This window comes from Rhipicephalus microplus, chromosome 6 (genome assembly GCF_043290135.1).
Source record: "Rhipicephalus microplus isolate Deutch F79 chromosome 6, USDA_Rmic, whole genome shotgun sequence".
NCBI classification, from domain to species: domain Eukaryota; kingdom Metazoa; phylum Arthropoda; class Arachnida; order Ixodida; family Ixodidae; genus Rhipicephalus; species Rhipicephalus microplus.
In genome coordinates, this window is record NC_134705.1 from 184097451 (window position 1) to 184114020 (window position 16570).

At 47.3% G+C, this 16570-nt stretch overlaps 1 long non-coding RNA gene across 1 annotated transcript in view; it reads left to right on the forward strand.

Annotated features, from left to right (window-relative positions):
• Nucleotides 1–425: 425 nt before the first annotated feature.
• The window catches only part of LOC142765727 (uncharacterized), a 327820-nt gene continuing 311675 nt past the window's right edge, over nt 426–16570 (forward strand). The window contains exon 1 of the long non-coding RNA XR_012884374.1: nt 426–727. This is a non-coding gene — a long non-coding RNA (uncharacterized LOC142765727). The remainder of the gene's footprint in view (nt 728–16570) is intronic.

Here is a 16570-nt window from a genome sequence, read left to right on the forward strand (position 1 = left end):
TTTAACGTAGATAGGCTAACTCCTTACAGGATAGGGCAACCAACGTTTTGTAAATACAGTTATCTCTCAGCCCATCAATTCATTTATCCTCGATTATTTCGTGGCTAAGCAAGCTCAGCTAACCCGCGAAATATTTCAGGGCATAGAGATTAAGGCAATAATAGCCCCATTTGTCGACGTGGTTGAGTCATGCACCCCCCCAGGTGGCACCCCCCGTTGAGGCGTTCGAGTTTATGCCTCCACTAAAGCGGTACTCAAGAAATGGCATAATACGTTTAAGAAAGAAACTATACTCATTTAATACCCTACATCTTCAAGTGGGTAGTTCAAATGAACGAGAACTACAGGTCCTAAAAGACAGAAACCAGCGCTTCCGCTTCCGCAAGTCTTTGAGCACCTCGCTATAAAACAGCGGCGCGTTATCTATCTTACGCGAACAGCGCTCGCGTGTCGCTTGAATTTATCACTTACAACTTATCGCGGCTCACGCCCTTGTGCGCACGCGCCAACACAATGCCATCGCTTCTACGCCGCCTTCCTTTAACCGACTGTCCGGTCCTTGCAAAGAAGAAACAGGTGCCGTCTATCTCTCCATCCCATTTTGGGTGGAGGACGGAGTGAATCCGAGGTCAACAAAAAAAAAAGGAAAGCAAGCAAAGAAATACACCTGCACAAGAGAAACACAGCCGTCCATGCCTTCCCTTCGCCGGGGTCATCGCTTCTTCAGGTGGGTGTACTTCCCGTACTACTTCTTCCGCAAGCAGCGGTGCGTCGCGCTTTCGTTTGCGTCCTCCCATTCACGCAGCGCAGCTGCTTCCTTTTTACGTTTTACGCTACACACGTCCTCATGCACCACCCACGTATGCCACCGGCCGGCACGTAGTACGTAGTACGACTACCATTCACTACGATTCGATCTCGCCCGCGTGGTCACCGTTTTACTGGTTCTGTGGTAGGAACGCTTTGTACGCTTTCGCGAGTTTGAGAAACAATTCTCTCTGTGTTTGCCATGACGCACGGATGCGTGACCTGGTGAACTCGTAAGTTTTAACCGACCCGAAGGTCATCCACGTGGAGACCACGTCAAGAACCACCTTTGCAGGCTAGGTTTGCGTTCGAAACTGGGTTTTCGCCCCGAAGGGCGAAGCGGGGTTTGCGAGGCTTTACGTGCAGCCCGTGTGGCCACCTCCGTTTTCCCGCCAGCTGTTCCGTTGAAGCAATGTAGCATGGTCAGAGCTGCTTGTGCCGGATGAACGTACGCAACAGCTACGTGGTACTTCAGCTGTGTTACGGTGTTTTAATCACTGTTTGTCGTATACTTGAGCGGAATAGGAAATGTCGGCTATTTTCTCGTGAACAATGTGTAGTATCAGCGGGACTTGTAATAGTATAGTAGTAGCAGTTGGGGTGGTGGTAGTAGCAGTTGGGGTGGTGGCAGTAGCAGTTGGGGTGGTGGTAGTAGCGGTCGGGGTGGTGGTAGTAGTAGTCGCGCTAGTAGTAGCAGCAGTGGTGGTTGTGAACGTGGTGGTAGTAGCAGTGGTGTGTTGCTAGTCGTGTACTTGAGTGGAATAGGAAATGTTGGCTCTTTTCTCGTGAACAATGTGTAGCATCAGCGGGAGTTGTAATGGTATAGTAGTGGCAGTTGGGGTGGTGGTAGTAGCAGTTGGGGTGGTGGCAGTAGCAGTTGGGTTGGTGGTAGTAGCAGTCGGGATGGTGGTAGTAGCCGTTGAGGTAATGGTAGTAGTAGTCGCGGTAGTAGTAGTAGCAGTGGTGGTTGTGAAGGTGGTGGTAGCAGCAGTGGTGTGGTGCTAGTAGTGTAGTAGTGTAGCAGTAAACTTCACCACAGCCAATCTAGCAAATCACTCAATAAGTCGTTTCATAATCCAAACAGTCGTGTAATTATGGTCTATGAATCTTCTCTTTTTTGATATGTTCTCGAATCAATTTATAACTAGCTTTCAAATAATTAAGAAAAGATAATCACGTAAGCCGTACGCTTGGCTTCTGTTACAAATTACGACTCTCCTCACGTGTTTCAACAACAGATCACCACTATAGTGGTGATCTGTTGCCTCTGGGATCCTGGGGTCCAGTATACTGGATCCCAGAGGCTTCGCGAGACGCGCGCAAGCAACGTGAGAACCTCCTTAGTTAGAGCATTATGCCAACTTTTCATCTCAATGAATTATCGCGACGTATCTGGTCGAGGTAGTTGCCGCCACTCCGTCTTGTGCACGAGCGCCGAGTTGTACAAACGGCAGAGTTAAGAACAGAAACACCGGGGAACAAACAACGACGAGCTTTATCGAATCGCTCTATAGCATTCAGCAAATCGATCCTGCGCGATTCCGCGAGGTGGTGAAAGGGCGAAGAAAATGAAACGGACAATCCACATATTTGCAACAGGTAGCCATGAAAAAAAACAAAAAAAAACACGTGGTTTTCTTCGAAAGAATACATTCTTAGTAGCCCAAATATTTTGCCCTGCTCCGGGGATCGAACCTGCGACCAACGACTTTTTTGTCGGTCGCTCTACAATCGGAGCCTTTCACAGACGAGATTATTTTACGCTCACACATTGGTTTAAAACAAGCATACATAATTTTGATACCTTGTTTATGACTGGGGTCCGCACGGGGATTACGATTGCGGGGATGCCAATGCTGAAAGCGATCATGCTAGAAGGACTGGCCGCTCTATATTGTGGCTGTTCATTCCGTCTGACCAGTAGCCCCAAGTCAGTGATGACTGGCCCCTACAAGCCACGAAGATTATGGGCATTCCGATATGCTGCACGATTTAGTCAAGACGGAATATAAGCTATACGGCTTTGACAAGTGTCTTCGTACTTTTCGTTCGTATACATTTGTACGTATATCTGTACTCGCGTTACCACCACACCACGCGCGTTTCTATCTTACGTAGCTCCTTCCCACTAAGTGTGGCCCGCCGTGCAACTTGTGTTGTTTGTGCAACGGTAACCAGGCCCGTGCACGGTAAAGAATAGGTACTCTTTGCCGAGCACGTCTTCCACTGCCGCGTACGTGGCCTCAGCGCTGAGGAGGGCGGTACACGTAGTCTTAAGTGCGTCTGGCGCCGGCTTATACATTTCGCCGTGTCGTCCACCTACGCCTCTGCGCCATTATACGCGTGCACTGCGGATAAGACGGGACGCGCCGGCGTCTTCCATGTTCCGCAGGTGACTTGGAGAGCGAGAAGGCAGATATGTATGCTAGAGGCATACGATCAGTCGGGTGGTGACCTGGTTGGCCCCGGTCTAACTGTCCGCGCCCTGAAGCCTTCTTAAAAGAGAAAAAGGGGGATAGACTAACGAATATACACTGGCTGGGGGTGGAAGGGGGGGCTCTCAAGCAAAAGTAATAAAAGAAATCGGCGATTAAGTGGAAAGAGTTCTCGGTTCCTGTCTGGCGCCAGACGCTTAACGGGCGCTTTTTACAACCGAACGCCGTGCACGCCGTACTACGAGCCGTTTTCATTCATGAAGGACGAAACGGGGACGCCTTCGGGGCGCCGCTCTGGTTCGGACCAGTTTTTTGCGTTGTGAACGAACGACATTTTTTTTTTCTTTCGTTCTTTGCCTCCGGAGAGCTTCCTAAAAAAAAGACAAAAAAATACACATTAGCATGGAGCAGAGATTGGGGGCTCAGGTGAACGCGATCGCAAATTTTTAATAATATCGCGGAGTCATTAGCCTCCTGGACACGGCAGCGTCTAGTACAGCTGATAAACGATGACATTTTACAAGTGACGCGCATGCATTGGGAGCACACTAATGTGTGAGCACCGTGTGCAACGGTTTTCGCTTCGAGATGCACACGTGCCATCTTCCTTACCTGTGCGACCTGGATATGTACTAAGCATGTGCTGTGTTAAGAAACGACGTTATGAGAAGACATCTCAACGGCATGGACTTGCGCCGACTTCTAGGTAAATATATTGAAAAAAATAAAACAGAAAACCAGTTTTGATACATACGCGCACGAAACAAGAGTTGCATTTTATCTGTCAGCAGTGTACACAATTATCCATTATGTAACTAAACGATTCAAAAAGCTGATGCGAAGCTGATCGCCGTATCGCTGATCTCGTTGCTTGTCGCCGATGTCGTAAACTATCGTATTGTGAGGTCGACGCTCACCCGAAATTAAAAAAAAATTGCCCGCAGCTTCCCTCGGGGGAACACTGAGGAGGATGCGGAACATATAATTGGTTAACGTGGTGTTAAAGTGCGACTTACTTGGGTCGATGGCTAAATTGGTTAACGTGGTTGTGAAATGGGGTGTTAAATTGCGACTTACTTGGGCCGATGGCTAAATTGGTTAACGTGGTTGTAGGAGGGGGTGTTAAATGAGTGAACACGTACACACGTATGCGAAAGGGCGGCGCTGGTCGAAGGGACGTCGATCATTGTGTTTGTGGATTCGTTGGAATTCATTTCACCGCGACCTTGGACGTCGACGCGCCGTACAAACCAACCGACGAGCGGCAACTGAGCGAGCGAGCGCCGACCTTGAGTATATATACAGCACGACGGCGCATGCACTGTCAGCTGTTGAATGTTCTCGAAGCGCGACGCCACATGCGCGTCCACTGGAGAATCAGGAGAATTGTAGATGTCGAACGCGGTGTGGAGGAGGAAGGGTGCACAGATGGTGGAGGAGTGAAGCGCGCGCGGTGTGTAGAGGAGGAAGGGATGCACAGATGGTGGAAGAAGGCGGAGGAAGCTTGCGGACGGCGCCGCACTACAAGCCTCGAGTATTAGATGCTCCGCATCTAAAAAGGGATTCCAGAGGTGTGCACCGCACAATTTAGCGCGTGGTGCTTTGCTGTCTCCCCATTCGCAACGCAATGCTATACGACGATGTGGCGTCTCTTGGATGCCTTTTGGTGTTCGGTGTCTCGTTTTGTTTACTTATTTCGTATCGTTTTACCTAGCCGAGGATGTCATGGTGGAAGTTACATCCACCTCTCATACTTCATGGACACAATAGGGAACGAGATCCCTGAGGGTATAGTCGTGCTAAGATCATTATTTCAAAACATGAATCGTGTGCTACCTAAATACCTCTCGGTCAACTGGCAGTTGTTTGCCATGCCAGCAGCCAAAGCCAAAACGCCGTAAGTTTGACCGTGAACAACCCCCATTATTTTACCCATTACCATGTTTATGCTCTCTCATTTGTTTCTGGCGCTAAGCATAACTTCGCGCTAAGATTGATCAAGTTAGGTAAACTGATCACTTCCTCGACATATAAACGTAGGCGTAGCTTGCTTTCTGTAAGTAATATGGAGGAGACCTGCAACGGGCACTTGTGTTTAAACTTAAACTTCTGCGTTTTAAATTTAGAACACGCCCTCACTATGCAATCATCGCCAAGAGAACACTATACGACAGACGAACAGGTGCCGCTTTAAGGGACTTCGTCCCTAAATAAACAACCATGAAGGCAAAGAAGAAACACTTCATAAAAATAATTTTTGGAGTTTGACGTCCGAAAACCTACATAGGATAATGAGAGGCGCCGTAGTGGAGGGCTCCGAAATTTTCGACCACCTGGTGTTCTACGTACACTTAAATCAACGCATGCGGGCCTCAGGCATGCTCGTTTCGATAAAAAACGCGGTCGCTCTTCAATCCCGCGACAAGCGGATCAGCATGCCAATTGCCTGTGTCACTAGTCCACCGTGACTGGTAAATTTTGAGGCATGAACACAGCAACAAAAAAGCGAATGATCCAATAACTCACGCAGGGATTTAAACAGCAGAACTTTTCTATTTTGTACGCTATTCTGGTTACTTCTAAGTTGTTCTATGCTGTAGCTAAGCGATGTTCGTTGTTTCCAGGTTGCTTCTAGGTCATTTATAGGTTCTTGCGAAGTGATGCAGGTTTCATGTCATTGCGAGGCTTTGGCTTAGATGGTGGAAGTGGTTTTTAGGTGGCTTCTTAGGTCATTGCTAGGATTAGGCTAGGTAACGCTTGTTCGACTCCTATACGGTGATTGTCAGTGCAAAGGAGTTCTAGTTAAGCCAAAAACATTCATAAACATGACACGCACGTCCCCAATTTAGATACACAAGCACATTAGGGAGCGTTAGAGCCCCGCTTTTAACACTTCTTTTCATAGCGCCCTTAGCACGTTGGTAATAAAAAAACTGGGTGAAGAACTTGTGCATGTTATCAATCGCAGTGGAGCAAACACACACACACACACACACACACACACACACACACACACACACACACACACACACACACACACACACACACACACACACACACACACACACACACACACACACACACACGCACGCACGCACTCGCACACGCACACGCACACACACAGACAGACAGACACGCACACAGACACGCACGCACACACACACAGACACGCACACACACACGCACAAACACGCGCACGCACGCACGCGCACACCACGGCCGATTATCAATTCAGCGAAAACTAAAAGCGAAACACATCTTGCTCTTCTTTTGTGTCAGTGTATTGATACTCACCGCCACCTCCGAGATCCTTCGGCCACTATCATGGTTTTCTTCAAGTACCACTGCATTGACAGACACCAAAACTATTACAAATATTTTTGTTTCTTATGGATTGTCTTTCTCTCACATACTTCCCTCTTTTTCTTCTATCTTTTTTTTCTATTTATTAAATTTTTGTTTCACAAATTCTACGGCCACACGTTTTGTCCAATCCCCCGTGGTGGGTTGCGCCGTTCTTCCGGGAGTCATCGTAATCATAGAATACATGGCAGACACTGTGAGGATTTTTTTTCCCTCTGCACAAGCAACCTTGTGTAAACTGGTGCAGAAAAGGCATATAGAAACAGAATGAGAGAAGAACTGACGTGATACGTGGAGAACTGTCGAGTAGAACGCGCACAGAGAAAAAAAAATATTAGCACTATTCGCGAAACAACAATGTCAGCTTCGCCGGTGGTCTCAACATCGGGTGCCACCCTCTACCGGAGAAGCCAGGTCATAACTCAGGGCAAGGCGCTGGACCCGCGACCAAGGGTGACCGAGTACAAGTGTGTGCGGTTAAGCATCCCTCCTTCTTCAAGCAAGAGGGCCCGGAACTGCAAGCCACGAGTGGCTTATTGTTCAGAAGTGGCGGCCCTACAAAGTTCGCCGGCAAAGTGATGCAACAATGTTATACATCGTGTTGCAATGCTAGTACAACAAGGTTAAACGCCTATGCAGCAGCTTTTCTGAGTCAGAGGTTAGTCCTTGCGGCAATGTTAGGTGGTGTTAAATAAAAAAAGAATCTACGGCTAACACACTGCGTAAGGAGGATCGGTCGTACGACAAAGTGGTGTACGCACGATGACCCTTCTGGACGAACTCCTTGCATTTTCCCATGCTGCCCTCAGTACGGTGGCGGTGACCCTTCGTTTCCGTGTCCCCACAGATTCGGGAAATAGCAGATTGGAGTAGCGCGCGCTACAGCAAGGTTCAGAAGAGTTCGTAATGATTCAAAGTGAAGTGTGATTGCAGCAAGTGACATGGACGAATAAACACAGATGAACTCAAGTCAAACCTCCCAGCATTTTGACGCGCCGTACTCAAACGCATACCTGGTCCAGGGTAATCTTTCCTTTGAAAACAGTGGGCATTACTCGGCGGGATTCGAACCACCTACGTAATCCTCTAGCGAACACCCACACATATTGGGTAATTGATGTGCTTAGGGTAAAGTTGCGACATCACTCACTATACCACGACACGTTCGTGGTGTTCTTAGATGAATCAGTTAAGTTTTTTTGAGGTTAGCAAAGAACCTCATAGAAATATGCATGGGCTCTGCAACTCTGTATTTACGCTCTGATCTATAGTAGTAGTAGTAGTAGTAGTCGTAGCGTGTAACCAGTCTTACGTTTTGACCTCCAAGGTGGTGCCGGTGGGAAAATTATTCTGTGCGTTGTTGAACAATACAAAATTCGCAGCGTGCGCGTTAACTAGAAGCCGAATTCTCCTGTCTCTCATTCCCACTTAGCAGCCATTGGCATGTGCATTGAGCACTATCTGACAAGATAGGGTTGCTACGATATACTCGCTGGGCGTAACCTCCTTGGTTTTAGAATGGTTTAGCGAGCGTTGGGCCGCAGTGCCATGAATACAGTGAACTAGTTTATACCATGAACTCGAGGGGGTTAAAGGTGGGAAGTAGACACGAAGCGCAAGCCGTAAGAAAGTTTGCGTGTGCCTCCTCTGGTTCAGTCCTTGGAATGTCCTCTGGATGGCGGTGCTTCTGTATGAGGAATATATGATGAAAATATACGATATGGTGGTGTACTTGGAGTGTTGAATAGGTGGACGAACGGACACACAGACAGATGCATGAACGAACGCACGGATGGCTGCACGGATGAATGGACGCATGGACGAACGCAGGAGCAGATGCATGGACGAACGCAGGGACGGACGCACAGATGGACGTGCGGACGCACGAACAGACGCCTGCACGGATGGGCGGATGGACGCGCTGGCGGCCACACAGACGCACGCATGGACGGACGGAAGCAAGAACGAGTGGACGGATGGATGCTTCGCCCCACTCTCCATCATTCGCTCCGTGGTTATGCTGTCATTTTTTTATTCAACCGAACGCCAGGTATGCCCTGATGCTACAATATGAATACTTGACCATACTTTTAACGGACGAAGATTATAATACAAAGATAATCACCAGGCAATCGTCTTACAGGTAGCAAGAGTGCTGAGTGGGTACGTGATTACATTTGTTTTCCCTTAAACAGTGGAGCCCGCATCACTTCACTACGTCTTTTTAGGGGCAAAGCTCCTTAAGCCGTGGGTGGTGCATCCGCGATGTATGTATACAGTAGTAGCAGCAGTAGTAGTCGACGTCGTAGGAGTAGGTAACCACCTCCACGGCCGGACTATAGAGGAGCGGCACGCGAACACTTTGAATTGAAGAGGAAAGCCGAGCTCGTTAATCATTAATAAAAGGGTAGTTCATTATGAACTTACCTACAGCTAGAGACGAGTATCGGTGACTTAATTAATCTCCAATGAAAGTTCTCATGAATTCGATGCTTACTATAAGAAAAAAAACTAGTAAGAGGAGGACGCACTTTGAGCACTGTCTGACCAGAACAAGTTGCCACGTTATACTCGCTGGGCGTAACCTCCTTTGGTTTTAGCAAGTTTTAGTGAGGTTGGGCCGCACGCAGTGCCGTGAACTAGCGGCGGTGAAAGGTGGGCACTGCACAAGAAGCGCAGGCCGTAACAGAGTGCGCGCGTGTCACCTCTCGTTTAGTCCTTGGCATGTCCGCTGGATGGCGGTACTTCTGTATGATGAGTATATGATGGAAAGATGCGAGATGGCGGTACTTGGAGTGTTCACTAGATGGACGCACAGACAGACGCACAGAAGGACGTACGGACGCACGGACGCACATACGGACAGACGGAGGCACGGACGGACTGATGGACGCTTCGCCCCACTCATCATCATCATGCACTCGGTGGATGTGCTCTGATTTTTGTTCTCTTTCACCACGCAATGACACCACTTTTGATAGGGCCTTATTCGGCGATAGAAATTCGCAACTGATCAAATATCGGGCAATCAATGGGGGAGGCATACATGAGGGTCCCCCGCGTCATCTCGCATACATAGAATAAATTCGAGTACCAAGTTGTTGACTCTTAGTAAAGTTGTAAGTGGTCACCACACGAGTATAGGAGCTCCGCATACTCTGGATACCTTACGTGAATTAAGGTATCACCATTACTTTCTTTCCGTTCAATGTGACGGACGGTCAATACGAGAAGCGCGAACTTTTTCTTGCGCAAGTGCCAATCTCCGGCACGCGCTGGCCTCCACAGAAGCGCGCTCGCGTATAGTACAGCCCTTTAAATAAACCCGTGACGTGCGGCGTGCAATAATTCAGCGCCGCCGTTTCCTCTGTCTCTCTCTTGCTTTATTCTTTTTCCCTCATTGAGATCCAGCGATGCGTCCTTGGCCGGCGGCATGCAGACCGCGTTCGTAAAGGTGTGGTTGCTCGCGACCCCGTCCCCTGGTATGTATACGTACACTTTCATTTACACGCGAGGAACACCTTTGTTTTGCTTCTGGCATGTCCACGGTACCGCTACACCAGCATCCGTTAGGCGGCTCGCTGAAGGCATGGTCGATTTCCGTTAGTTTTTCAACGAAAAGCAAGCGTCAGACGTTTCCTCGCGTCCTCGCAAATATGTACTTTTCAGCTTTGCTATAAAGGACAGCCTTTGTGTGTGTGTTGCTGTTGGAATAGCAGCTTGTATCACGTGATGCCGGGAGTTTGTAGATGCTGGATGATTCGAAGCTGTGCTGGAAGTATGGGACATATTGGTATTCCTAATGCATGATATTCCTTCACGACGGTTTCGAGGGTGCATCGCAAAGTACATCACTTCAGCCTGTCTACTTCCGGTGAATATAAATTAGAAAGAGCCACTGTGTTCTGCAAATTGTTAACACGGGACGGCTTTATGCTCTCCCATAGTAGAGTACAAATAGTACTCTAAATTGTTACCCCATTTTTCTAAACACTTCCGGTGTTGGGACGCCATTGGTGCTATTTTCACTTGTGTTAATTGTTGCTGTTTTGAGAACTTTGATTTCCCTGACAGCTTTGATGATGGTAGAATTGTTTTAATATTTAAACTTGACCCATCGTCGGTTGGTCCAGAGAGTGGAGACCAGTAACGCTCCTCAACGTTGATTACAAAACTTTCGCAGCAGTTTTCACTCGACGTTTGAGAAGCCTGATGCCTTCCTTATTGGCAATCATCAGACGTGCTCTATTCCTGGAGGAGAAATCCAGTCCCCTTTGTTACGCGTGATATAATTGCGTACACGTTAGCAAGATCAGCTCGGGGACTCTTGGTTTCACTTGACCAAGAAAATGTCTTCGATCGCCTCGAACATAGGTTTATGTTTAGCGTAATGGCAGCATTTGGCTTCTCCCTAAACTTCACTGATCTTCTCAGAAACGCATACCGAATAAAACGCAGCACGTTGTTTCTTGATGGTTTAGGGAGTGTGCCATTTCCTGTTACCCGCGGTGTTCGCCAGAGGTGTCCTTTATTCCCCGCACTTCTTGTACTCAGCCTCAAATCATTCCTTCACTCGCTAATCGCTGATACATACGTTCGAGGCCTTTCTCTTCCAGGTAGTGGTACCGTGACGCTGACAGCATTCGCTGATGACATCACGTTGTATTTGAATAATGAGAACAGTTTATCTCGTAGCCTACGACTTTTTGTTGAGTATGGCACGATTTCAGGTGCTGCATTAAAATTTTCAAAATGTCGAAATTTATTTATTGGTTCCCCAGACGCCTGCCTAAGTCCCATTTTTGGTCTTCAAAAAAGTGACTCCATTCGCATTCTGGGGCTTCATTATACTTGCTATGGCACACCAGCCTTTTTGTGGGTTTCAGTAGTCGAAGATGTAAAACGACATGCCCGGAAAGCACAAGAGTATGATTTACCGATGTTCGAAAGAAGGTATTCAGCACAGACTGTGTTTTGCGGTCGTGCATGGTACATATCTCATGTCCTACAGCCCCCATTACGAATCACAAGGTCGTTGCAATCCCTCATTGGCTCTTTTTTCTGGTCAGGTGGAACGAAGCTGCTTTGCATAGCAGCTCTTGGGCAACCGAGAAACTGTGGTGGATTCGCATTTCCATTCGTATCCGTTCGCTGCCGGCCACCTGCACTACGATTCTTACTTCGATTGTTGCACGGTGATCAGTGTCCCGCTCATGATCTTGCCTGCTATTTATTAGGCACCAAGATACGCTATTTACTACCAGATCCACGGCTTAATTCTGCACCGCAAACACTTAACGTGCGTGCATTTCACTCAATGGCAGTAACGTTTTATCGACACGCCCAGCAGGTTTGTCCCGATGTGGACTTTCTCGAAAGCCGCATTGTAGATACAAACGCAGCTCGTCTGCTTCCTCTGGTTCCTCCAGCCCGTCAAGCACGATTGAGACATGTCTCGTGGAGCACGATAACGGCACCGTTTTTGCCTGGTCACCTCCGTGACTTCATGTGGCGTCTCGATTGGGGAATACTCCCAACACGGGACAGACTGGAGAAGTGGGGCATGGTCCCATCTTCCACTTCTCCTAACTGCCCGTTACAGAAGTCTAACCAGCATATGCTGTAGCAATGTGTCACAGTAAAGGTGTTTTGGAAGGAAGTTAACAATGGTTTTCGTGGCCTAGGTGTTAATCGCTTTGTCACATCTGGTCGCTGCTCGCGTATTCACTTTGCACGCCTTCTAATAGCCGGGGGAGCTTTTTGTTTGTGACGTAATAGGTGCGAGACTGTTGCGGCAGGCCATAGTCATCGTGCTCTCTTTCCGATTTTGGAACGCTTATGCTCTGAACTTCTATCGTTTCTGTAGGAGGAATCGTTCTTCTTTGGGGAGGAAGAATTTCTACGATAATGGTTGTGCCGCTTTCTGTCCGAGGTGGGCAGGTGTGTCTGGCCAGGTTCCTATAGCTAGGTCAACTGTCAGTGTCTGATTAGCGCATGTAATTTGTATGTGTTTACTATTTCTATGTGTTTGTGAGTGCCCCGTATGAGTGTGAGCTTTTGTGCATATGCAGTTCATTTTAACGCTGTAAATTATACAAAGTGTGCGCATCTTGATACCTGTTGTACATATTTGCTAACATCTTCACCAAGTATTGTAAACTCTGTTCATATATCATCATGTACATTGTCCATATTGTGACTAGGGTATATATGTAGTGTACGTAGTCATTAGTAACATGTGTTAAGGACACCCTACAGACTTGGACGCTTTTGTTTAAATGTGTCAAGTATGTTGTGCTTTGTAATTTCTTTGTTATTTTGCTTGCTGTATAGAAGCTGGTTCCACAGGTTTCTTGCGTCCCATGATAAAATAAACTTTTTCTAAACACAACGTTTTCTAAACACGTTTGCGTCAATTGAAACGGCTCTATGCACTCACATAGTAGAGTACCATGCATCTAGTTTAAATTATTGAACACTTTTTCTGAACACAACCCAGTGTGAGGCCCGTGAGACCGCTTTCAGCTCTCCTCTAATAGAGTACCAAGTACTTTAAATTGTTACCACTTTTTAGATGCAGAGCATCTTATACTCGCGCCTTGTAGTGCGCCGTCCGCGCCGTCCGCGCCGTCCACACCGCTTCTCGAACATTCGACAGCTGACGCGCGCGCATGCGCCGTCGCCCACTCTTCCACCATCTGTGCATCCCTTCCTCCTCTACACACCGCGCGCGCTTCACTCCTCCACCATCTGTGCACCCTTCCTCCTCTACACACCGCGTTCGACATCTACAATTCTCCTGATTCTCTAGTGGACGCGCATGTGGCGTCGCGCTTCGAGAACATTCAACAGCTGACAGTGCATGCGCCGTCGTGCTGTATATATACTCAAGGTCGGCGCTCGCTCGCTCAGTTGCCGCTCGTCGGTTGGTTTGTACGGCGCGTCGACGTCCAAGGTCGCGGTGAAATGAATTCCAACGAATCCACAAACACAATGATCGACGTCCCTTCGACCAGCGCCGCCCTTTCGCATACGTGTGTACGTGTTCACTCATTTAACACCCCCTCCTACAACCACGTTAACCAATTTAGCCATCGACCCAAGTAAGTCGCAATTTAACACCCCATTTCACAACCACGTTAACCAATTTAGCCATCGACCCAAGTAAGTCGCACTTTAACACCCCGTTAACCAATTATATGTTCCGCATCCTCCTCAGTGTTCCCCCGAGGGAAGCTGCGGGCAATTTTTCTACACACAGTGCTCACCGAGGCTCACATGACGGGTTTCAGCTCTCTCATTGTGGAGGACTGAGTACTGCACATCATTACCACTTTTTCTAAACAACAAACCAGCCTGGTTCTTGTAGATTCATTTTCACGAGTTCGATGATAGGGACAGATTATTTCGCTCCTATAGTAGAGTACATCGTAATCTGAATCGTTCAACATTTGTTTTTTACACCTTGGCCCTACATTTCGAAGCTTTGGTGAGCAACTTTAGGGAGAGCTTAGCGCTCTCCCATTGTGTAGTACATTGTGCTCGAAATCGTCAACCACATTTTACATCAAAATTTCCGGAGCCTTTCACTACGGCGTCCCTTATAATCATATGTTTTTGGGACGTTGAACCCAGCATATCAATCAATCAATCGGTCAATCAATCAATCAATCAATCGATCGATCAATCAACATTTTATACACAGATGATCATGAAACATCTTTATAAGTAATTTGGGACAGCTCACTGCTCTCCCACAGCATAGTATATCTTACTCAAAATGTCAACCATTTGTTCTAAAAATATATTTAGGATTGAACGTTTCGGAACCGCGACGTGATTATGATGGACTTTATGGCAAAGCGCTCCGGAAATTTTGACCTCCAGTGTCTATAAAGAGAGACTAAATAAACAGGAAAAAAATATGCCGGATACCACGTACCTTGAGAATCGATGTTATGCGAAGCATATGCAGATGGAAGGTGGCTGTGCTGTCATTTTTCTATTGAGAAAACGTTGCGAAGTGGCGCTAATGATATGTACAAATGCATATATATATATATATATATATATATATATATATATATATATATATATATATATATATATATATATATATATATATATACGCACAATGAACAGCCGCGTATCTTTTATATTACCAGTTCTTTACAGTTGCGCAACGATGACAACAGCAACATGGAGGATAGCAACACCAGAAGCGGTAAGCTGATATAAAGCGCTAGTGCTCGCGAGGACCGTAGCCCTGGACACTGCTACATAAATCAACATCAGCGGATGGCGCCTAACTACATACAACTGGCATTCACCCAATGCTACGGCTCTATCATAGGAGCGCCTCTCCAATGTTCATAAAACTGGATAGCCAGCTTTGCAACCAGAATCGGCGCTTCACAATCTTCATGTGGTCGAAACATCCGAAGTCGTCCCCGAAGGCGTCTTTCATTATCACGTGGTGATTTTGGGATGTTAAACCGCTACAATTATTACGTTAGTCTATCTTAATAGTGGTTCATAAACCTGACGTGGCTCTGTGGAAGAATACTTGCTTATCACGCAGAATGCCGAGTTTCGATTCCTGATGGGACCGAACATTTATTCTTTGCAGTCATCGTGTCAACGCTGCCGATATCAGCTATGTCTGAACGCTCACGCGCTGAGATTACCCATGTCTGTTGTCGCCATTACTGGGTAGATAGAAACTGTCAATCATCTGTGGCACATATCCGCATACCTGTGGCACATAGCCACCCACAGGTTGTGCCACACGTCTGGTATAAAGGAATTGACGACAAAGGCGACGGGGTTGGGTTATTCGTGTCATGACCAGCGTGTAACATTCGTAGAACCAACTTACCCTCCCATAATGATTTTAGTATACCACTAGTTAAGGGAGTAATCTCGAGGACAACCAGGAGTAGGCGGCTAGACAGACAGACAGACGGACGGATGGACGAACGGACGGACGGATGTACAAACGTACGGACAGACGGACGGACGGATGGGTCGATGGATGGACAGATGTAGGGGCGTACGGTTGGACAAAAGTACGGTCGGACAAACGTACGGGCGGACGGATAGACGAATGGGCGAATGGACGCATGGACGGATGGATGGATGGATGGATGGATGGATGGATGGATGGATGGATGGATGGATGGATGGATGGATGGATGGATGGATGGATAGATGGATGGATGGATGGATGGATGGATGGATAGATGCTTAAAGTGCCTGCAGTACACAAAGAAATCCTTTGCATTCCAAAGTATTTTTTGTGAATCAGTAAAGCACAATGTTACAGTCCCGAAAGCCCCTCTTGCCGCAGGGTAACGACTTGTAAGGAAAAAAAAAACAAATGTGCGGAAAGAAAATTCGGATGGGGACACCTCTTTAGGACTCGCACAGAAAACACTGTGACGTCATAGATTTTGACGGCGTCTGCTCGGTCTACGTAGCTTTTGAAACCAGGTAATAGTCATCTATAGGTGTCATAAGCATATCATTCGAAGTTTGAGAGAATTTCATCGAGCTCATGTCGCAAAAATACGAAGAATACATATTGATATTACTTGCATAACGTGCGGAGATTTTGGTGCGAAATAAAAAAATGAAACTTCCACCTTGATTTTCTTCGCTAATTACGAGTTTACGGCAGTGAAGCTTGTGACAGTAGAGATCTCAGTACAGTTCCTCAACGTGAACCTAGTCGTTGTTTCACTTTGGTGTCCTTCAACGTGCGTCACATATATCTAGGAACACGGACGTCGAGCATTTTCGCCTCCTGACCACCACGTCCCGGATGCAATCCTGCGCCTTTCGGGTTAGCTGTGACCTGCGTTGTAAACGTGTACACATACGTGTCACCAAAAGGCCAAGCCGCGTGTGTATGAGCACTCTCGAATTCCCCTGGATTCAAGGGCGTCCAGGAGGCACTTGTGCTA